General features: G+C 46.1%; 1 pseudogene; it reads left to right on the forward strand.

Annotated features, from left to right (window-relative positions):
• Positions 1–3,286: 3,286 nt before the first annotated feature.
• LOC147095417 (uncharacterized) overlaps positions 3,287–23,604 on the forward strand; it is a 92,964-nt pseudogene continuing 72,646 nt past the window's right edge.

Genomic DNA, 23,604 nt, shown 5'->3' on the forward strand with positions numbered 1-23,604 from the left:
CCACCTGAAACGTTAACCGTGTGTTTCCGTCTCCACAGATGATCCCGGGCCTGCGGAGTGTTTGCAGCATTTTCTGAATAATTTCATTTCCAGACTCAATAGTATTTAGCATTGTCCTTTAGCCTTGCATTATCAGAAACAAGACTGTGAGTGGACAATTGAAACTCTAGATTTGATAAGTATTGGTGGTTCAGGGGCTAAATTCGCACTTGCATTGTGGGAAACACGCTTTCGACTCCCGGCCAATACAAGTGTGAGCTTCTTACCAAAATACAACAGCAAAATACTGCGGATACTGGGATTCATACTAAAGTACTTCAGTTAACATTTTAAATTAAAGAAGTTTCATGAAACGCAGTATAAAAATATATTTTTTATAATTTTATCGGAACAATTAAGGGATGTGGCGCGCTCACTGATTGAAGAATAACTCTCTCACCCAGTTGATGGAGTTTTCTGATGCGGTAACAGAGAGGTTTGATGAGGGCAATGCGGTTGACGTGGTGTACATGGACTTCCAAAAGGTTTTAGACAATGTGCCACATAATAAGCTTGCTAACAAAGTTAAAGCCCATGGAATAAAAGGGACAGTGTCAACATGAATACGAAATGGGCTAAGTACAGGAAACAGAGCGTTGTGGTGAACTGTTGTTTTTCGGACTTGATGAAGGTATACATTGGTGTTCCCCAGGGGTCAGTTCTAGGACCACTGCTTTTCTTGATATATATTAATGACTTGGGCCTTGGTGTTCAGGGCACAATTTCAAAGGTTGCAGCTGATGCAAAACATGGAAGTATAGTGAACAGTGAGGAGGATAGTGATAGAGTTCAAGAGGTCATAGACAGGCTGGGGGAATGGGGGTACACGTGGCAGGTGAAATTTAACGCAGAAATGTGTGAAGTGTTACATTTTGGTATAAATAATGAGGAAAGGAAATGTAAACTAAAGGGTACAATCCTAAAGGGAGTGCATGAACAGAGAGGCCTTTGGGTATATGTGCACAAATCGTTGAAGGTGGCAGGGCAGGTGGAGAAAGCAGTTCAAACAAACTTATGGGATCCCGGGCTTCCTAAGTAGAGGTATAGAGCACAGAAGCTTCTAAATTATGATGATCATGTATAAAAAAACTGGTTCTGCTCCAACTGGAGTATTGTGTACAATTCTGGGCACCACAATTTAGGAAGGATGTGAAGGCCTTAGAAATGGTACAGAAAAAGATTTACAAGAATGATTGCAGGGTTGAAGGACTTCACTTACGTGGATAGTCTGGCGAAGCTAAGGTTGCTCTCTTTGAAGCAGAGAAGATTGAATGGAGATTTGATAAAAGTGTTCAAGATCATGAGGTTCTGGACAGAGTAGCCATGGTGTGGAAATGCCGGTGTTGGACTGGGGTGGACAAATGTAAGAAGTCACACGACACCAGGTTATAGTCCAACTGTTTTATTTGAAATCACAAGCTTTCGGAGCACTGCTCCTTCGTCAGGTGAAGTGGAGAGATGCATAAAGACACAGCTTATATAGTCAGAGAATAATGCCAGATGATTACAGGTAATCTTTCAAACTGCCATTTATCACACCTCGGCAGAGAGCTAATCACAGCAATCAAAGGTGTGAATGGTGTCCAAACAGGTCAGTCAGGAAAACAATACATCAAAGAACAATGAGGTGGCGTCACAAGGGGGCAAATGTTGCAGATGCTGGGGTCTGAATGAAAAACAAAAAACAGAAAAAAAAAAAAAAAATTTTTGCTGGAAATCACAGCAGGTCCAGCCGCATCAGTGTAGAGAGAACAAGCCAACAACGACTCAAGTCTGGATGACCCTACGTCAGGTGGGGTTACACGTAGCGTGACATGAACCCAAGATCCCAGTTGAGACTGCTATGATTTCTAGCAAAAAAATGTTTTTTTGTCTGTTTTTTGTTTTTCATACAGACCCCAGCGTCTGCAACTTTTGACCCCTTGTGACGCCATCTCATTGTTCTTTGATGTAATGTTTCCTGACTGACCCACGGCAAAGAATCACTGAAAAGACTACACGATAACATCAACAAGTTCCATCCCAACGTCAAACTCACCATGGACCACTCCTCAGAATCGGTTTCATTCTTGGACACACGAATCTCCATCAAAGACGGACACCTCATCACTTCACTCTACCGCAAGCCCACGGACAACCTCAGGATGCTCCACTTCTCCAGCTTCCACCCTGACCACGTTAATGAAGCCATCCCCTATGGAAAAGCCCTGAGAGTACACAGGATCTGCTCAGATGAGGAGGAATGCGATGGACAGCTACAGACGCTGAAAGATGCCCTCATAAGAACAGGATATGACGCTTGACTCGTTGATCGACAGTTCCGACGGGCCACGGCAAAAAATCGCATAGACCTCCTCAGAAGACAAACATGGGACACAACCAACAGAGTACCGTTCGTCATCCAGTACTTCCCCGGAGCGGAGAAACTATGACATGTTCTTCGCAGCCTTCAACATGTCATCGATGACAATGAACACCTCGCTAAGGCCATTCCCACGCCTCCACTACTCGCCTTCAAACACAGATGCGGCCGGACGTGCTGTGATTTCCAGCAAAGAAAATGTTTTTTCTGTCTTTTGTTTTTCATACAGACCCCAGCATCTGCAACATTTTACCCCTTGTAACCCGACCTCATTCTTCTTTGATGTGATGTTTTCCTGACTGACCTGTTTGGACACCATTCACACCTTTGAATGCTGTGATTATCTCTCTGCTGAGGTGTGATAAATGGAATTTAGTAAGATTACCTGTTATCATCTGGCATTATTCTCTGGCTATATATGCTGTGTCTATATGCATCTATCCACTTCACCTGACGAAGGAGCAGCGCTCCGAAAGCTTGTGATTTCAAATAAAACTGTTGGACTATAACCTGGTGTTGTGTGACTTCTTACATTTGTCCACCCCAGTCCAACACTGGCATCTCCACACCATGGCTACTATCAACACCACAAACTTCCAGCTCAAAGTGGAGAGGATCTCTAAGAAGATCGCACATATCGACACAGACATCAAGTTTCTACAGAGATGCAAGAAAGCAGACAAGATCCCGACAGGACAACAGATCACGAACCCTCTCATGTCGACCTACAACACACTCCTCAACCATCTCGTACACCAGCTCTACAGCAGACGCCGCAACCGCACAACCGAGATAGGGTCCATGCTCTCAGCCTGTGCTCAGGACACAGCAGACCAGCTAAGAGACACCGCCAAACAGACGAGGCAACGGAAGTACACTGCCTACATGCCCACCAAGAACAGGAAGCTTGAGAAACTCAGCATCACCACCAGCAGCAACTAAGCCTCCCACGGTACCACGGTTGAAACCATAGGGAAGTCCATCGTCCACTAGTCTGACTACACCCTTCAACTAGCCGAAATTGAAGTTCTCAGCCGAGGGCTCAATTTCTGCCCCACCACCAAAATGGACCCCATCGGTCACACGGCAGACACAGAGGAATTCATCAGGAGAATGAGGCTCCGGGAATTCTTCCACAAATCCCAGGATGTCAGCAGCGAACCCAATGAGACACCCAATGATCCGGAACAGCAGACAGAGGGATCCGCAGTGCAGCAACCGAAGAAAACAGTGTCAAATTGGACCCCTCCAGAGGGTCACTGCCCTAAGCTTGACGTGTATGCTCAAGCTGTCAGAAGATGCATCAACGCCAGATTCATCAGCCGCACTCAGAAGACAGTCCAGAATGTCACCCGAGCACAACGCAACGCCATCCACGCTCTCAAGACCAAAGGCAATATCGTCATCAAACCAGTAGACAAAGGAGGAGCCATCGTCATACAGAACAGAACAGATTATTGCAAAGAAGCATACCGACAACTGGACAGCCAGGAACACTACAGACAGTTACCCGCAGATCCGACCAAAGAACACACCCGCCAACTCAACAGACTGATCAAGACCTTCGATCCAGACATTCAAAGCATTCTACGTGCTCTCATCCCACGAACTCCCCGCATGGGAGACTTCTACTGCCTCCCAAAGGTACACAAAGCCAACACACCCGTACGTCCTATCGTATCAGGCAACGGAACCCTGTGTGACAATCTCTCTGGATACATCGAGGGCATCCTGAAACCCATCGTACAGGGAACCCCCAGCTTCTGTCGTGACACTACAGACTTCTTACAGAAACTAAGCAGCCATGGACCAGTTGAACCAGGAGCACTCCTCGCCACGATGGACGTCTCGACACTATACACCAGTATCCCCCACATAAGAACATAAGAAAGTAAGAGCATAAGAAATAGAAGCAGGAGTAGGCCAATCGGCCCCACGAGCCTGCTCCGCCATTCAATAAGATCATGGCTGATCTGATCCTAACCGCCAATCTACTATCACAGAACCATCTCCTGAATCTAACAGAATTAGACACATGAACTAGGAGCAGGATCAGGCTACATGGCCCCTGGGCCCGCTCCGCTACCCACAGGGCCATGACCGATCCGAAACTAGACTCATGTCCAAATTCCTGCCTGCTCCCCGTAACCCTTAATTCCCTTTACTTCTAGGAAACTGTCTATTTCTGTTTTAAATTTATGTAATGATGTAGCTTCTACAGCTTTTTGGGGCAGCATATTCCATGGACCTACCACCCTCTGAGTGAAGTAGCTCCTCCTCATCTCAGTTTTGAAAGAGCAACCCCTTATTCTAGGACAATGCCCCCTAGTCCTAGTTTCACCCATCATCGGGAACATCCTCCCCGCATCCACCCGATCCAAACCCTTCACAATCTTATATGTTTCAATAAGATCGCCTCTCATTCTTCTGAACTCCAATGAGTAGAGTCCCAATCTACTCAACCTCTCCTCATACGTCCATCCCCTCATCCCCGGGATTAACCGAGTGAACCTTCTTTGTACTGACTCGAGAGCAAGCATGTCTTTTCTTAAGTATGGACACCAAAACTGTATGCAGTTTTCCAGGTGCGGTCTCACCAATACCTTGTACAACTGAAGCAATACCTCCCTATTTTTATATTCTATCCCCCTAGCAATGAAAGCCAACATTCCATTGGCCTTCTTAATCACTTGCTGCACCTGCATACTAACCTTTTGAGTTTCGTGCACCATGACCCCCAGATCCCTTTGTACTTAAGTACTTTCCAGTTTCTTGCCATTAAGATAATAACTTGCTCTACGATTTTTCCTGCCAAAGTGCATAACCTCACACTTTCCAGTATTGTATTCCATCTGCCAAATCTCTGCCCACTTACTTAGCCTGTCTATGTCCCCTTGCAGGTTTTTTATGTCCTCCTCACTCACTACTTCCCCCCCATCTTAGTATCATCTGCAAACTTTGATATGTTACATTTGGTCCCCTCCTCCAAATCGTTAATACAGATTGTAAAGAGTTGGGGACCCAGCACTGACCCTTGCGGAACACCACTAGTTACTGATTGCCAGTCTGAGAATGAACCATTTATCCCAACTCTCTGCCTTCTGTTAGATAGCCAATCCTTTATCAATGCCAGAATAATACCCCCAATCCCGTGATTTCTTATCTTAAGCAATAATCTTTTGTGTGGCACCTTATCAAATGCCTTTTGGAAGTCTAAATACACTACGTCCACTGGTTCCCCTTTATCCACCCTATATGTTACTTCCTCAAAGAACTCCAGCAAATTTGTCAAACATGACATCCCCTTCATAAAACCATGCTGACTTTGTCCTATTAAATTATGATTATCCAAATGTCCTGTTACTGTCTCCTTAATAATGGACTCCAAAATTTTACCTACCACAGATATTAGGCTAACCGGTCTATAATTTCCAGCCTTCTGTCTACTGCCCTTTTTAAATAAGTGTGTTACATTAGCAGTTTTCCAGTCTGCCGGGAACTTTGCCGTGTCCAGGGAGTTTTGGAAAATTATTAGCAATGCATCCAAAATCCCTACCAGCACTTCCATCAAGACCCTAGGATGTAAGCCATCCGGTCCAGGTGATTTATCCGCCTTGAGTCCCATTATTTTACCGAGTACCACTTCCTTAGTGATTTTGATCGTGTTTAGCTCCTCCCCCCCCTATAGCCCCCTGTTTGTCCAGTGTTGGGGTATTCTTAGTGTCCTCTACTGTAAAGACTGATACAAAGTATTCATTCAGTGTTTTTGCCATCTCCATATTTCCCACCATTAATTTCCCGGTCTCATCCTCGAAGGGACCAACATTTACTTTAGCCACCCGTTTTCTTTTTATATAACTGTAAAAACTCTTACTATCTGTTTTTAAAATTTTTCTAATTTACTTTCATAATCTATCTTCCCTTTCTTAATCCATCTTTTTGTTATTTTTTTGCTGTCATTTAAAGTTTTCCCAATCCTCTATCCTCCCATTAGATTTGGCTACCTTATATGCCCTTGTTTTTAGTCGAATACTATCCTTAATTTCTTTACTTAGCCACGGATGGCTGTTTTTCTTTTACACCCTTTTCTTCTCAGTGGAATATATTTTTTTGGAAGTTGTAAAATAACTCCTTAAATGTACACCACTGATCGTGTATCGTCTTACCCTTTAATCTATTTTCCCAATCCACTCTACTCAATTCCACTCTCATACCTTCATAGTCTCCTTTATTCAAGCTTAGCACGCTTGTTTGAGATCCAACCTTCTCACTCTCTAATTGTATATGGAATTCAAGCATGTTATGGTCACTCATTCCAAGGGGATCCTTTACTAGGACATTTTTAATTAATCCTGTCTCGTTACACAGGACCAGATCTAAGGTTGCTTGTCCCCTGGTCGGTTCAGTTACATACTGCTCAAAAAACCCAAAATACACTCAATGAACTCATCTTCAAGGCAGCCCTGCCCAATTCGATGACGGCATCACTGAGACAGCTTCAGTACTCAACACCAACAACAGCCAATCTCCAGGCGCCATCCTACAACACATCCGTGTCATCCTTGACCACATTGTCTTCACCTTCGACAACCAGTTCTTTACCCAAACACACAGAACAGCCATGGGGACCCAATTCACACCCCAATACGCCAACATTTTCATGCACAAGTTCGAGCAAGAATTCTTCGCTGCACAGGACCACCAACCAACGCTATACACCAGATACATCGATGATATGTTCTACCTATGGACCCACGGCGAAGAATCACTGAAAATGCTACACAATAACATCAACAAGTTCCATTCCACCATCAAACTCACCATGGACTACTCCTCAGAATCGGTTTCATTCTTGGAAACACGAATCTCCATCAAAGATGGAAACCTCAGCACTTCACACTACCGCAAGCCCACGGACAACCTCAGGATGCACCACTTCTCCAGCTTCCACCCTAACCACGTTAAAGAAGCCATCGCCTATGGACAAGCACTGCAAATACACGGGGTCTGCTCAGACGAGGAGGAATGCGATGTACACCTACAGACGCTGAAAGACGCCCTTGTAAGAATGGGATATGACGCTCGACTCGTTGATCAACAGTTTCCGACGGACCACTGCAAAAATACGCACAGACCTCCTCAGAAGAAAAACATGGGGCACAACCAGCAGTGTACCCTTCGTCGTCCAGTACATCCCCGGAGCGGAGAAATTATGCCATGTTCTTCGCAGCCTTCAACATGTCATTGACGACAATGAACACCTCACTAAGGCCATCCCCACGCCTCCACTACTGATCTTCAAACAGCCGCCCAACCTCAAACAGACCATCATTCACAGCAAATTACCCAGCTTTCAGCAAAACAGCGACCACGACACCACACAACACTGCCACTGCAACCTCTGCAAGACATGCCAGATCATCAACACAGATACATTCATCACACATGAGGACACCATCCACCAGGTACATGGTGCATACTCATGTGACTCGGCCAACATTGTCTACCTCATACATTGTACGAAAAGATGCCCCGGAGCATGGTACTTCGGCGAGACCATGCAGGCACTGCGACAACGGATGAACGGACAGTGCGCAACAATCACCAGGCAGGAGTGTTCCCTCCCAGTCAGGGAACACTTCAGCAGTCAAGGACATTCAGCCTCCGATCTTCGGGTAAGCATTCTCCAAGGCGGCCTTCGAGACGCACAACAACGCAAAATCATAGAGCAGAAACTGATAGCCAATTTCCGCACTCATGAGGACGGCCTCAACCGGGATCTTGGGTTCATGTCACGCTACATGTAGCCCCACCTGAAGTAGGGTCATCCAGACTCGAGTCGTCGTTGGCTTGTTCTCTCTACACAGATGCAGCTGGACCTGCTGTGATTCCGAGCAAAGAAAATGTTTTTTGTCTGTTTTGTGTTTCATATAGACCCCAGCAACTGCAACATTTTACCCCTTGTGACCCCACCTCATTGTTCTTTGATGTAATGTTTTCCTGACGGACCTGTTTGGACACCATTCGCACCTTTGATGGCTATGATTATCTCTCTGCCGAGGTGTGATAAATGGCAGTTAGAAAGATTACCTATAATCATCTGGCATTATTCTCTGACTATATAATCTGTGTCTATCGGCATCTCTCCACTTCACCTGATGAAGGAGCAGCGCTCTGACAGCTTGTGATTTCAAATAAAACTGTTGGACTATAAGCTGGTGTTGTGTGACTTCTTATATTTTTCCACCCCAATCCAACACCAGCATCGCCACACCATGGCTACTATCGACACCACAAACTGCTGGCTCAATGTGGAGATGCTGGCTCAATGTGGAGAGGATCTCCAAGAAGATTGCGCATATCGACACAGACATCAAGTTTCTACAGAGATGCAAGAAAGCAGACAAGATCCCGACAGGACTACAGATCACGAACCCACTCAAGTCGGTCTACAACACAGACTATGCTGAGAGACTCTGCCATCGTACCTCTCGCACACTCCTCAACCATCTCGTACACCAGCTCTACAGCAGACGCCGCAACCTCAAAACCGAGATAGAGTCCATGTTCTCAGCCTGTGCTCAGGACACAGCAGATCAGCTATGAGACACCGCCAAACAGACGGGGCAACGGAACTATGCTGCCTACATGCATAGCAAGTACAGGAACTTGAGAAACTTGGCATCACCACCAGCAGCAACCAAGCCTCCCACGGTACCACGGTTGAAACCACAGGGAAGTCCATTGTCAACTTATCTGAACACACCCTTCAACCAGACGCAATTGAAGTTCTCAGCCGAGGGCTCAATTTCTGCCCCACCAGCAAAATGGACCCCATCAGTCTTGCGGCAGACGCAGAGTAATTTGTCAGGAGAATGAGGCTCCGGGAATTCTTCCACAAATCCCAAGATGTCAGCAGCGAACCCAAAAGAGAACCAATGATCCGAAACAGCAGACAGAGGGATCTGCAGTGCAGCAACCAAAGAAAAAAGAGTCACATTGTACCCCTCCAGAGGGTCGCTGCCCTAAGCTTGACATGTATTCTCAAGCTGTCAGGAGATGCATCAATGCCAGATTCATCAGCCACACTCACAAGACAGTCCAGAATGTCACTCGAGCACAACGCAACGCCATCCACGCTCTCAAGACCAACCATAAAATCGTCATCAAACCAGAAGACAAAGGAGGAGCCATCATCATACAGAACAGAACGGACTATTGCAAAGGAGCATACCGACAACTGGACAACCAGGAACACTACAGACAGTTACCAGCAGATCCGAGCAAAGAACACACCCGCCAACTCAACAGATTGATCAAGACCTTCGGTTGAGACCTTCAAAGCATCCTACGCGCTCTCATCCCACGAACTCCCCGCATGGGAGACTTCTACTGCCTCCCAATGATACAAAAAGCCAACACACCCTGACGCCATTTCGTATCAGGCTACGAACCCTGTGTGAGAACCTCTCTGGATACGTCGAGGGCATCCTGAAATCCATTGTACAGGGAACCCCCAGCTTCTGTCGCAACACTACAGACTTCTTACAGAAACTCAGCACCCACGGATCAGTTGAACCAGGAACACTCCTCGACACGATGGACGTCTTGGCACTCTACACCAGTATCCCACATGATGACGGCTTCGCTGCGACAGCCTCAGTACTCAACACCAACAAAAGCCAATCTCCAGACGCCATCCTACAACTCATCCATTTCATCCTTGACCACAATGTCTTCACTTTCGACAACCAGTTCTTTACCCAAACACACGGAGCAGCCATGGGGACCAAATTCACACCCCAGTACACCAACATCTTTATGCACAAGTTCGAGCAAGCCTTCTTCGCTGCACAGGACAACCAGCCAACGCTATACACCAGATACATCGACGACATTTTCTTCCTATGGACCCACGGTGAAGAATCACTGAAAAGACTACACGATAACATCAACAAGTTCCATCCCACAATCAAACACACCATGGACTACTCCTCAGAATCGGTTTCACTCTTGGACACACGAACCTCCATCAAAGACGGACACCTCAGCACTTCACTCTACTGCAAGCCCACGGACAACCTCAGGATGCTCCACTTCTCCAGCTTCCACCCTAACCACGTTAAAGAAGCCATCCCCTATGGACAAGCCCTGCGAATACACAGGATCTGCTCAGATGAGGAGGAACGTGATGGACACCTGCAGACGCTGAAAGATGCCCTCGTAGGAACGGGATATGATGCTCGACTCGTCGATCGACAGTTCTGACGGGCCACAGCAAAAAGTCGCATAGACCTCCTCAGAAGACAAACATGGGACACAACCAACAGAGTACCCTTCGTCGTCAAGTACTTCCCCGGAGCGGAGAAACTACGCCATGTTCTTCACAGCCTTCAACATGTCATTACTGACGATGAACACCTCGCTAAGGCCATCCCCACACCTCTACTACTCACCTTCAAACAGCCGCCTAACCTCAAACAGACCATCGTTCGCAGCAAATTACCCAGCTTTCAGGAGAACAGCGACCACGACACCACACAACCCTGTCACTGCATCCTCTGCAAGACATGCCAGATCATCAACACAGATACCTTCATCACACGTGAGGACACCAACTAATATGTACATGGTACATACTCATGTGACTTGGCCAAAGTTGTCTACCTCATACGTTGCAGGAAAGGATACCCCGGAGCATGGTACATCGGCGAAGCCATGCAGACACTGTGACAATGGATGAACAGACACCATGCAACAATCGCCAGGCAGGAGTGTTCCTTCCCAGTCGGGGAACACTTCAGCAGTAAAGGGCATTCAGCCTCCGATCTTCGGGTAAGCATTCTCCAAGGCGGCCTTCGAGACACACGGCAACGCAAAATCGTAGAGCAGAAACTGATAGCCAAGGTCCGCACTCATGAGGACGGCCTCAAACGAGATCTTGGGTTCATGTCACGCTACATGTAAGCACACCTGACATAGGGTCATCCAGACTCGAGTCATCATTGGCTTGTTCTCAATACACAGATGCGGCCGGACCTGCTGTGATTTACAGCAAAGAAAATGTTTTTTGTCTATTTGGTTTTTCATACAGACCCCAGCATCTGCAACATTTAACCCATTGTGACCCCACCTCATTGTTCTTTGATGTAATGTTTTGCTGACTGACCTGTTTGGACACCATTCACACCTTTGATTGCTGTGATTATCTCTCTGCCGAGGTGTGATAAATGGCAGTTAGAAAGATTACCTGTAATCATCTGGCATTATTCTCTGACTATATAATCTGTGTCTATAGGCATCTCTCTACTTCACCTGATGAAGGAGCAGCGCTCCGAAAGCTTGTGATTTCAAAAGAAACTGCTGGACTATAACCTGGTTTTGTCTGACTTCTTACATTAAAAAGGGAGTTTGATAAGTAACTGAAGGAAAAAAATGCAGGGCTATGGGGAAAGGGTGGGAGCATGGGACTAGCTGAAGTGCTCTTGCTGAGAGCCGGCACGGGCTCGATGTGCCGAATGGCCTTCTTCCATGCTGTAACCATTCCATTCTATGATTCTGTGAAAGGCGCTACATATATTCAAGTTGTTTGTACTACGGTTTGTTATAATATTCGTAACATGCATAATCCAAACTTTACAAAATTAAATCCACACAAAATGCCACGGGTAATTTATTTTGACTATCATCCATTGCACCTTTGCAATACATCTTTCCTTTTATTTGTCTTTCCTCGGTTTGCTGATGTACGTTTAGCTCACGGCCTGTTCACTTTAATGTTCACAAGCAGGAACAGATAAACACAGCGTGTCTGACCACCGCAAGATGTGCCAAAGGCATCATAGAGCCATAACGGCACAGCAGGAGGGCATTCGGCCCATCGAGTTGCGGACAGTTCTGTGTAGAGCAATCCAGTCCGTCCCATTCCCCACTCTATCCCCGTAGCCCTTCAAGTTTATTTCTCTCAAGTGCCTATCCAGTCTCCCCTTGAAAACATTGAGATTCTCCACCTCCACCACTTGCATCGGCAGCGAATTCCAGGTGATCACCACTCGCTGCGAAAAAAAGTTTTCTGCTTCATCCGATGTTTTGTCAGCATCCACCTACTAAGTAAACATCGATACAAAGTGCTCACTAAGTATTCTAGACTTGCCCTGCGCCTCTAAGCATATATCACCTTCTTTTTCCCTAACAGGCCCCACCGCAACTCTTACTACCCGTATACTGTGTACATGCCGGTAGAAGATTGTTGAGTTCCCTATAATGTTCACCGCCATGTTTGGCAATCTTATTTTCATCTTCACTTCCCCTCTCAACTTATTGTATTTGGTCTGGTTCTTCCTTGCAGAATTCAACTTCATTTATCATACACCCTCTTTTTTGTTTCATCATCTTCTCTATCTCCCTCGTCATCTAAGGGGCCCTTGCTTTGGTTCCCTTACTTCTCCCACTTGTTGGAATGTACCTAGCCTGTACTTGGAAAATCGCCTCCTTAAAGATCACCCATTGTTCCGTTACTGTTTTTGCTGTCAGTGTTTGGTTCCATTTTATCCTGGCTGGATCCTTTCGCATCCCATTAAAGTTAGCCCTATTCCACTTTAGAAAATTCACTCGAGATTGTTCCTTTCTCCTCTCCATTGCTAATCTAGACCTTATGATACGATGATCACTCACAGGCACTTGGTCGACCTGCTCCATCTCATTCCCCAGCACCAGATCCAGAAATGCTTCCTTCCTAGTTGGGCCAAGAACATATTGGTCAAGGAAATTTTCCTGAACATATTTCAGAAATTCCTCCCCCTCCTTTCCCTTTACCCTAGCATTATCCCAATCGATAATTGGGTAATTAAATCTCCCCAATATCATCACTTTATAGCTCTATAGCATCAGTTTAGGACAAATGCATCAAATCAAATGTTCACCCGTCACAGAGAGAAACAATAACACAGAAAAGGGTACAAGGAGATAGGGAAACAAATCTAAATACAGAAAATATAAATATTTCCCATCCTTGATTTCTCTCTATTCCAACCCAATACTTCAGTGGCGGTTAAATACCTTCAGTGTAAATCGTTCTGTTCGAGAATTGGACCAAAGAAAAAGACACAAAATAACGTAAAACAGCCGAAACAAGGAACCTCAGGACCTTCAGTCGAACGCTCTCCCAACTGAGCTATTCTGGCCTCACGTTAAAGAAACTTCGTGACACTCTTTTGGAAGAAAATCTGATCCCGGGTGGACTCTGCTCATTCCTCCGGGGGAATGGGACCCGACCAGATCACGGAGCTCGGTTTATGTTAATGATCTGCTGAAGTGTTTATAAACACAGAAAGCTGACACACCAGGGGAGACCTCACCGGGTTGGACACGGAGTGAAATATACTGAAGGTTTTGTTGTAACATTTACAGAGCACACTAGCCCCGAGCTGCAGTGGAAATTATATGAAGTTCAATGTTCAGCAGCGAGATGCTGGAGAGATAAAATTCCCGAATCAGGGAGAGATTTTCTGATACCGCTGCTGAATTTCATTTATGTGAAACACTCCATGAACGATACAAAGCTGGGTGGGAGGGTATGCTGTGAGGAGGATGTTGTGAAACTCCCAACGATTTGGACAGGTTGGGTGATTGGGCAGAAACATGGAAATGCACTATAATGTGGATAAATGTGAAAAACAGGAAGGCAGAATATTATTTCAATGGCAATAGATTGGTAGAAGGGGAAGTGCAAAGAGACCTGGGTGTTCTTGTGCACCAGTCGCTGAAGTTAAGCATGCAGGTGCAGCAGGTGGTTAAGAAGGCAAATGGTATGTTGGCCTTCGTAGCAAGAGGGTTTGAGTACAGGAACAAGGATGTCTTGCTGCAGTTGTACAGGGCCTTGGTGAGACCACACCTTGAGTATTGTGTGCAGTTTTGGTCGCCTTATCTGAGGAAGGATGTTCTTGCCATGGAAGGAGTACAGCGATGATTCACCAGGCTAATATCCGGGATGGCAGGAATGATGTACGAGGAGAGATTGGGTCAATTGGGCTTGTACTCACTGGAGTTTAGAAGATTGAGAGGGGATCTAATCGAAACTTGTAAAATTCTAACAGGGCTAGAGAGGCTAGATGCAGGAAGGATGTTCCCGATGGTCGGGGAGTCCAGAACCAGGGGTCACAGTCTAAGGATAAGGGGTAGGCCATTTAGGACAGAAATGAGGAGGACTTTCTTTACCCAGAGAGTGGTGAACCTGTGGAATTCTATACCACAGAAGACAGTGGAGGTCAATTCATTAAATATATTCAAAAAGGGATCAAGGGAAATGGGGAGAAAGCAGGGACAGGGTACTGAATTTGAATGATCAGCCATGATCTCATTGAATGGCGGAGCAGGCTCGAGGGGGCGAATGGCCTACACCTGCTCCTATCTTCTATGTTTCCATGTAACTCACTGCAGGAATTCAGAGCTGGGGACCGCCTGTGAAATCAGCCTAAAAAATAAAATAATACAACCACCCAGCGTGGGGTATGAACCCACGGCCTTGAACTTAACTATTGCATGCTCTACCGACTGAGCTAGCCGGGCCCGCATAAACTCGCTATCTCTGTCTGTTATTGCAGAGTGACAGCTGTTGGCTCCACCCCAGGGGCCCGTCTTGTTCTGCAAACCATGAATCAGCTTCCTCTCAATTCCCGGGTTTATCAGTAAACCGACCCACACAAGCCCGAGAGAGCGATGGATTCCTCTCACTGATCAATAATAAAACTCAGATTTTCTGCTATTTTCACCTTCCAAACATTCACATCCATTTTGCTCAGTATTTATTTCGCTTTCCTTTTTATTCTGTTCCTACTTTTCTTCATAAACATTTCATTGTAATTATTTATGAGAGGGAAGAAATGAACAGAAGAGATTTACTGGAATGGTACGAGGGATGAGGGACTTTAGTTATGCGGAGAGACTGGAGAAGCTGGGGTTGTTTAGAGCAGAGACGGCTAAGAGGAGATTTGACAGAGGTGTTCAAAATCATGAACGATTTTGACATCGTAAATAAGGAGAAACTGTTTCCAGTGGCAGGAGTGCCGGTAATGAGAAACCAGAAATTGAATCTCACTGCTAATAGAACCAGAGGCCACATAAGGGACCATTGTTTCATACGGCAAGTTGTTATGATCTGGAATGCACTGCCTGAATGAATGGTGGAAGCAGATTCAATAATAGCTTTCAAAAGGAAATTGGATTAATACCAGAAGGGAAATCTTTACATGGCTATAGAAAAATATTAGGGTATTGGAACTAATGGAGAGTTCTAACAAAGAGGCAACAAAGGCGCGATGGAAAGTCCCAGGCTTCATTTCTGCCTGCACTGAGATCGATTATCTCACCCAGTGTGCTGCCGGGCTCCACAGAATGTAGGAAGCGTCGAGGTTCCTACACTGGCCTGTGCTTCATTAGCTGATCTCACCAGGCATGATATTGAGCCGCACAAAGCAGGATGGGCCAGGCTTCATCACCGGCCTGTGGTGTGTTAGATCATCTCATGATGTGTGCTACTGAGCCATACAAATCAGCAAACTCTCTGTATTCATCCACGGTTTGTGCTGAGTTAGCAGATATCACCCGATGTGGTACAGAGCCCCATACAGAGCAGGATGGGCCCAGGGTCATTCCACGGCCTGTGGTGTGTTCGCTGATCTTATTTGGTGAGTTACTGAGCCTAAAGAACAGGAAACGTCCAGGCTTCATCTCTGGTCTAAGCTGAATTCTCTGATTTCACCTGCATTCTGGGTGTGTGTTGGGCATATCTGGGTCCTTGTAGCAACTGTCTGAGTAGTAGGTCATGGTCTGTGCAGGAGTTGTTTAGGTCTTTGTTGAAGCTTCCTGGGCATGTGTAAGATCTTACTGGGTCTGTGTTGGTGCTACCTGGGTCTGTGGATGAGCTGTATGTGTCAGGGTAGGAGCTGTCTGTGCCTGTATGTTATATCTGGGTCTGTGTAACAGCTGTCTGTATCAGGGTAGGAGCTGTCTGGGACTGTGTGTTATATCTGAGTCTGTGTACGAGCTGTCTGTGTCAGGGTAGGAGCTGTCTGGGTCTGTATGTTCATCTGGGTCTGTGTAAGGGCTGTCTGTGTCAGGGTAGGAATTGTCTGGCTCTGTATGTTATATCTGAGTCAGTGTGGGTTCTTTCTAGGTTTGTGTATGAAGAGGCTGACGAAAGGCAGTGATCCTGCAACATTAACTGTTTCTCTCTCCACAGATGCTGCCAGACCTGTTCAGTATATCCAGCATTTACTGCTTTTATTTCAGATTTCCAGCATCAGCAGCATTTTGCTTTGGTTTCTATGAAGAAGATGTGTGGCTCTGTGTAGGAATGTCTGGGTCTGTGCAGGAGCTGGCTGGATTTTTGTATGAATGTTTGGGTCTGTGTAGAAGCTGTCTGGGTCTGTGTTGGAATGTCTGGGTCTGTGCAGGAGCTGTCTGGGCCTCAGAAGGAATGTCTGGATCTGTTTAGGAGCAGTCTGGGTCTGTGTATGGATGTCTGGGTCCGTGTAGGAACATTCTGTGCCTTTCTTGGGACTGTCCGTTCCCGTGTAGGAAATATCCATCGCTGTATAAGGGCTCATGTGTAGGTGCTGGCTGTGTTATTGTAGGAATTGTCTGTGTCTATGTAGGAGCGAATGGATCACTGCAGGATTTCTTGGATCTGTACAGATGCTCACTGGATCGGAGTTGGAGCTATCTGGGTCTGTGTAGGAAAGTCTGTGCCTTTGATGGTGCTCCCTGTGTCAGGGTAGGAGCTCCCTTGGTCTGTGTAGTAAAGTCTGTGCCTTTGATGGTGCTCACTTTGTCAAGGTAGGAGCTAATTGGGTCTGACTATGAATGTCTGTGCTTGTAATGGTGCTCCTGTGTCAGGCTAGGAGCTCTTTGGGTGTGCGTAGGAACGTCTGTGCCTGTGATGGTGCGCCCTGTGTCAATATTGGAGCTGACTGGGTCTATGTAGGAAAGTCTGTGCTTGTGATGGTGCTCCCTGTGTCAGGGTAGGAGCTACCTGGGTCTGTGTCGGAAAGTCTGTGCCTGTGGTGGTGTTTCATGTGTTAGCGTAGGAGCTGCCTGGGTCCGCCTGGGATGGTCTGTGTCTTTGGCGGTGCTCCCTGTGTCAGGGTAGGAGCTGCCTGGTTCCATCTAGGAAAGTCTGTGCCTTTGGTGGTGCTCCCTGTGTCAGGGTACGAGCTGTCGGGGTCTGTGTAGGAAAGTGGGTCCCTTTGGCCGTGCTCCCTGTGTCAGGGTAGGAGCTGCCTCGGCCCGTCTAGGAATGTATGTGCCTGTGATGGTGCTCCCTATGTCAGGGAAGGTACAGTCTAGGTCTGAGTAAGCTTATTGGTCTGAATCGAAGCTGTCTGGGAAACCTCTTTGATTTTTATAGACTGATTAATCTGTCTGATGTGGCTGAGATTTGGTCAGAAGGTCACAGCGTCTCCGTCCGCACCTGTGCTTTGTAAAGCAGTTTTTTTAGGTTTCAATTTACAGATGGGTGAATTGATAATCAGGGGTGGTAGGAGCCTCAGTGCCCCCGGGTGAGACATGGGTGAATCTGCCCGGGCCCGGTCCTGAATGTGCAAATGTGGCAGAAATCACGATGGGCGTTGGAGGTGATGGGTGGGGCTATGAACGGAACCCCCTGCGCAACCAAAACTTGCCACAGTCACATAACCGAATGGTCACTTCCGGGGCCGTTGTTGCGTCACTTTCTGCCTCCATGTCTTCTCACTGCCTTTGCTGATCCATTGTCCAAATCTGAGGCCTCGCGCCAAACTAATGCAGAAACTCTGCTGCTGCTCTCGGAATGGGCACATGCTGCCTCGATACATTACCGTCCTAACAGCTCATTAACTGTCTGAGTGGAGCATTGCGGTGCTTCAGAAGACAGGTAGCGAAGGCAATGTCAGAGCTGTCCCGGTCTCAAGTGCTCTGCTTATCAAGAACAGCCAAAACATGACTTGAGTATGGAACCACTGTAAGTGTACTTGCTTTCACCAGCGTCTCGTTGGTCTAGGGGTATGATTCTCGCTTCGGGTTAATCAGCATAGAATATGCGAGAGGTCCCGGGTTCAAATCCCGGACAAGCTCTCACTTTACTCTTGACTTTTGACCTTGAGTTCCCTTTGAAACATTTGGAAAGATAAAAGAAAAGTTTCCAAATCAATCCACGTGAATCTGAAGCGCTTTGGGAAGAGGGTCAGTGCACATATTCCGGATCAAAGGTAATCTCTCCGGCCTACACTTTCTATCAGCGATTTTTTTCTGGAAGTTGAATGCGATATTCAACCAGTTCTGGACTTTCATCTCACTGAAGTAGATAAATGAACGAAAGACGTGCATTTATTGTGCCCCTTTTACCACCACCGGACGTGCCAAAGCACTTTACAGCCAATGAAGTACTGTTGTACCTCACTGTTGTAATGTAGAATACACGGAAACCAATTTGCGCCCAGCAAGCTGCCACAAACAGCAATGTGATAATGACCAGATCATCTGGCATTTTTTGTTATGTTAATTGAGGTATAAAAATTGGCCAGAATAGACTTAATGACTGTCATTAAGATAAATAATGATTGAGACTGGGAAGGACACCGTTTTCATACATTTCCGCAATGATCACAAGATCCTTACCCGTGAGGAGGCCATTCAGCCCATTCTAATACAGCCCTCCAGAGCATCCGTAGTCTTCACCTCATAGTTTAATCGTTTATTCCTACAAGGCTATGGACCAAATGCTGGAAAATGGGATTAGACTGGACAGGGATGGATGGGCGGCGCAGACACGATGGGCCGAAGGGACTCTTTCTGTGCTGTAAAACTCTATGACTCTATGACTATGACATTCCAGGGCTTTCACCACCACCGCTCTGCCGGGAGTCCATTCTAAGTGTTGATCATTCTCCTGATATCGGTCCTAAAGTGTTCCCTTTCACTTTTGAGGCTGTTTCCTCTTGTTAATTCTCCCACAATGTAATCTAGTATTCCAGACGAGTTAGTTTCTTGAAGATCTCTGCAACACCATGTCGCAGATGCTTCCGTTCTAGACTGAAAATTTCGATTTTAACTCCCAGCGGGTAGGGGTAAAACCCTTTCACCCGTGTATGTTTGTTCTACAGGATCGAGGTGTGTCTGGTACTGCTGCTGCCTCCTCTGGCCGCTCTGCAGTATTGCACGACCTGGTACTGCTGCTTCCTCCTCTGGCCGCTGTGCAGTATTGCACCACCTTATACTGCTGCACCCTCCTCTGGCCGCTGTGCAGTATTGCACCACCTGCTCCCTCTGCTGGCTGCTGCGCAGTATTGCTGTGTACGGTTGAACCTGGTACAACTTCGACCTCCTCTGCTTCTAGTTGTGCCAGGACTGGAAGAGGAGAATGAAGGGTGGAGAAGCGACCTTCCAGAATAGAAGGAGTGAAAAGACGATTTCTTGATCCAGTCTGCTGACAGCTAATGTAGGGTAAAGTTATCTGAGAAGGAAGAGAACTGAATTCACGAACTTAGAGCGGGAGTAGTCCTTTGAACCTTCTACCTGCTCCGACATTACATTAGATCATGGCTGATCTGCATCTCACCTACATTTTTCTGCCGTTGCTCCATATCACTTGATCCCCTTACCAAATAACAACGTGTCGATCTCAGTCTTGGAAGCAAAAATGGACCCTCAGCATCCACGGAATTATCGGGAGAGAGTTCCCGATTCCTACAAACCTTTATGTGGAAAGATGCTTTCGGATTTGACTTTAGAATGGAGCGGCTGTAGTTTTAAGTTTGTTCCCCCTTGTACTTGATTCCCCAGTCAGAGGAACTTGTTTAACTCTATATACATTACTAAACCTTTTAACACTTAAAACACCATGATCAGATCACCCATCCATCTTCTAAATTCAAGAGAACAGAAGCCAAATTAACCCTCATAATTTAACCCTGTAAGCCTCGGTATTAATCTGGTATATCTGTGCTGCACCACTCCAAGGGCAATATATCCTTCCTTCTTCCGGTGGCCAGAACAGAACACAACAGACTTGACTATTCCAATTCACGCCTGGCCGGCCTCCTACGTTCTATCCTTTGGAAAACTGAGGTAATCCTGCCTGCCCGTGTCCTTACTCGCACCAAGTCCCGTCCAGTATCATACCTGTGCTTACTGACCTGGATTGGCAGGGTAACAATTTCTGTGTGAATAACTGGGAGAATCTGACATTATAGGGACGTGGGAGGCTATTGAAACCCAGAGCGAACGAGGACTTTTTCATTTTGAGTCTAACATTAGACAAACCAGAACAGGTAAATGGCAATTTATGATCAATTATGCTTATGGAGCTTGACATTGCTGGGAACTCGAATCGAAATAATGATGATTAAAGGCGTGCATCATTATTATTACACAAATGTTGCAGCAAGCCCGAGGCGAGATGGGTTGTGCTGCGCCATAAACTGATGGTTTTTCACTACAAATGGGAACATATGGTGCTTGTCCAGGATTTGCACAGGAGACCTCTCACATATCAATCAGTGAAACCCTTTAGCGAGAATCACACCACCAAAACAACGAGCCGCTGGCAACATAGCCGTTCAGCCAGTATAGAATTTATCTGCCACCAACACCCCATCAGCCGGCCTTTCAAACAGAGTGTGTCCATTCCATCTCGGTTTCTGTTCGGGGAAATTCCTCTCTGACACATCTAGGTGAGTGGAATTAGCCCAGGAAATCACCCTGGCCCTGTATTCCTCGCAGTACCGAGCTGTTGCACGAGGTGAATCTGCCCCAGCCAGAAACAGGTCCAGCTCTCGCTGGAAGAAATTCAGCGAATCGGTGTCCACTGCCCGAGCCGGCAGATTGTTCCAGAGTTCCACTATTCCCTGGGAATGGAACCACCTCCAGACATCTGATCAAGATCTGGCCTTATACAGCTTAAAATTGTCACCCCTGGTCCTCCCTCAAATATTTAATTGGAACAAATTGTGAACTGGAACAAAATCTACTCTTTATCATCTTGTAAACATCGATCAGATCAACCCTCAGTCTAGGCTTCTGTAAAGTGTCGACACGCAACTCGTTCAGCCGATCTTGACAATTAAACTGCTTTATACTGGGAATTAGTCTAGTGGTTTTCCTCTGCACACTTTCCAAAACAGGTTGGCCTTTACCTCAAGAGGGCTGAAATACTAAAGAGGAGGAAGATATTCTCCAGTTTACAAAGTTCTAGGTGGCCCACATCTGGAGTATTGTGTTCTGTTCTGGGCACAGCATGCAGGAAGGATATATTGGCCTTGGAGTTGTGCAGCGCAGATTTCCCAGATTAACACCGAGACTTACAGCGTTCAATTATGAGGATTAATTGTATAAAGTTGCCTTTTGTTCACGTGAGTTTAAAAGATTGAGGGGTGATCGGATTGTGGTGTTTAACATGTTAAATGGATTAATAGGGTACATGGAGATCAAATATTTCCTCTGGTTGTGGAATCAAAGACAAGGGTCATAACCTCAAAATTAGAGCCGGGCCATTTAGACATTAAATCCGAAAGCAACTTCTCTCTCAAAGGGTTTTAGAAATCCAGAACTCCCTATCCGAAAAGGCTTTGGATGCTGGGGGTCAGTTGTTGCTTCCAAGACTGAGATCTACACGATGTTGCTGGGAAGGGAATCAAGTTATATGGAGGAAAAGAAGAAAAATGGAAGAGAACAGCAGATCTTCTCTGTTCTTAAGCCAGTTTCTTATCCAAGCTGCCACTGACCCAACTGTCCCACGAGCCTCAATTTTATCAACTAGCCTTCTATGTGATACTTTGTCAATTGCCTTCCGTAAATCAATGTAGACAACATCCATTGCATTCCCTTCACCAATCCTCCCTGTTACTTCATCAAAAAATTCAATTAGATTACGCAAACTCGATCTGCCCTTTACAAATCCGTGTTGGATCTCCTTAATTAGCTTAAACCTCTCCAATTGCCTGTTAATTTTAGATTTGGTTATTGTTGCTGAAGCTTAAATGGGCAGCACGGTGGCATAGTGGTTAGCACTGTTGCCTCACAGCGCCAGGGACCCGGGTTCGAATCCGGCCGTCGGGCGACTGTCTGTGTGGAGTTTGCACATTCTCCCCATGTTTGCGTGGGTTTCCTCCGGGTGCTCCGGTTTCCTCCCACAGTCCAAAGATGTGCGGGTTAGGTTGATTGGCTATGATAAATTGACCCTTAGTGTTAGGGGGATTAAATGCGTGGGGTTACGGGGATAGGGTGGGATATGTGTCGGTGCAGGCTCGATGGGCCGAAATGGGCTCTATCTGCACTGTGGGGTTCCTGTGACTTCCTGTGACTTTATACACCACTGATTTTAAACTGACCAGCCTGTAGTTATTAGGCTTGTGCTTAGACGTTTTCTTGAACAATGCTGTCACATTTGCCAATATCCAATCATCTGGCACCTCCTCCGCATCCATGGAAGATTGTAAAACTATGGCAAGCACTTCCGCTATCTCCTCTCCCAATTCCCTTAGCAACCTGGCATGCAGGCCATCTGGACCAGGTGACTTATCCACTCTAAGAATACCCAGCCTATCTAGTACATCCTGTTTATCAATGTTCACCCCTTCCATTGATTCTACCTTATCCACTTCTACTGATATTTTGTCAGCATCCACCTCCTTAGTAAACACAGATAAAAAGTAGTCATTGAGTATTCTTGCCTTGCCCTGCGCCTCTAAGCATATATCACCTTCTTTGTCCTTAATAGGCCCCACCCTGCCTCTTACTCCCCGCTTACTCTTTACATGCCGGTAGAAGAATTTTGGGTTTTGCTTTTATGTTAACCGCCATTCTACTCTCATATTTTCTCTTTGCCAATCTTATTTTCATCTTCATTTCCCCTCTCAACTTATTTATTTGGTCTGGTTCACCGTTGAAGAATTCACCTGACATTCATCATACACGCTCTTTTTTTGTTTCATCAGCTTCTCTATCTCCCTCGTCATCCAAGGAGCCCTTGCTTTGGTTCCCTTACCCTTCCCTCCTGTTGGAATGTATCTAGCCTGTATTTGGAACATCTCCTCCTTAAAGATCACCCATTGTTCCGTTACAGTTTTCCTGTCATCCTTTGGTTCCATTTTAATCTTGCTGGATCCTTTCGCTTCCCATTTAAGTTAGCACTATTCCAGTTTAGAAGTTCCACTCTAGATTGTTCCTTG

The sequence above is a fragment of the Somniosus microcephalus genome, unplaced genomic scaffold (assembly GCF_052327205.1).
Source record: "Somniosus microcephalus isolate GS21.2 unplaced genomic scaffold, FLI_Smic_1.0 unresolved_chr1, whole genome shotgun sequence".
Lineage (NCBI taxonomy): Eukaryota > Metazoa > Chordata > Chondrichthyes > Squaliformes > Somniosidae > Somniosus > Somniosus microcephalus.